An 805-nucleotide genomic window follows, 5' to 3' on the forward strand; every position below is an offset into this window, starting at 1 on the left:
ACTTCTCCCTCCAGGACCCTCTGTCCTTCCCTATTGTCTTATCTTAGGCCGTCGTCGTCTCCGACCCATAGCAATTCCATGGACCCATCTCTCCCAGAAAACCCCACTTCCATCTGCAATCGTTCTGATAGTGGATCCATAGGGTTTTCTTGGTAAAAATACCAAAATGGTGCCTCCTTCCACGCAGTCAACTTGAGTCTCCATCCTTGACTCTCTCCAATGCCACTGCTGCCCAGCACAGGTGAGGTCTGACTTGTAGCAGATTGTTTTCCACTTGCTAGCCATTGCGCAAGCTAGGAATGGAATGGGTAGGCCTCTGCTTGACTCTCCCTCCCAAAGTCGAGACTGGTAGAGTACTGGAAACTCTCCAGGTGTGATCCTGAGGGGGGTCCTTCCCTATAGGCATCCCAAAATAAAGGTTCTCTTAGTCTTTTCCCCTTTCCTCCAAGTGCATTCTGGTTCCCAGCCTTGCCCTTTCTGACCCATTCAGAAGCAGGATCTCACGGCTCAGTAGATAGAACACAGACCTGGGAGTCAGAGGGTCATGGTTTCTGATTCCTCTCTGCCTCTTGTCTGCTGTGTGACCTTGGTAAAGTCACTTAACTTCTCTGTGCCTCAGATCCCTCACCTGTAAAATGGGGGTTTAGTCTGTGAGACAAGGGACTGTGTCTAACCCGGTTTTCTTGTATCCACCCGAGCACTTAGTACAGTGCCTGGCACATAGTAAATGCTTAACAATCACTACTATTATTGTGATCTTTTCTTCCTTTCTGGGATCAGAGTGAGTCCTAACTCTGAACTCCAT

General features: G+C 48.8%; 1 non-coding gene across 1 annotated transcript; it reads right to left on the bottom strand.

Moving 5' to 3' along the window:
- Positions 1 to 251: 251 nt before the first annotated feature.
- Positions 252 to 389, bottom strand: LOC114816932. Its single transcript, XR_003764746.1, has one exon. It is a non-coding gene; the product is annotated as a small nucleolar RNA SNORA7 (small nucleolar RNA).
- Positions 390 to 805: the final 416 nt, after the last annotated feature.

The sequence above is a fragment of the Ornithorhynchus anatinus genome, chromosome 1 (assembly GCF_004115215.2).
Source record: "Ornithorhynchus anatinus isolate Pmale09 chromosome 1, mOrnAna1.pri.v4, whole genome shotgun sequence".
NCBI classification, from domain to species: Eukaryota; Metazoa; Chordata; class Mammalia; order Monotremata; family Ornithorhynchidae; genus Ornithorhynchus; species Ornithorhynchus anatinus.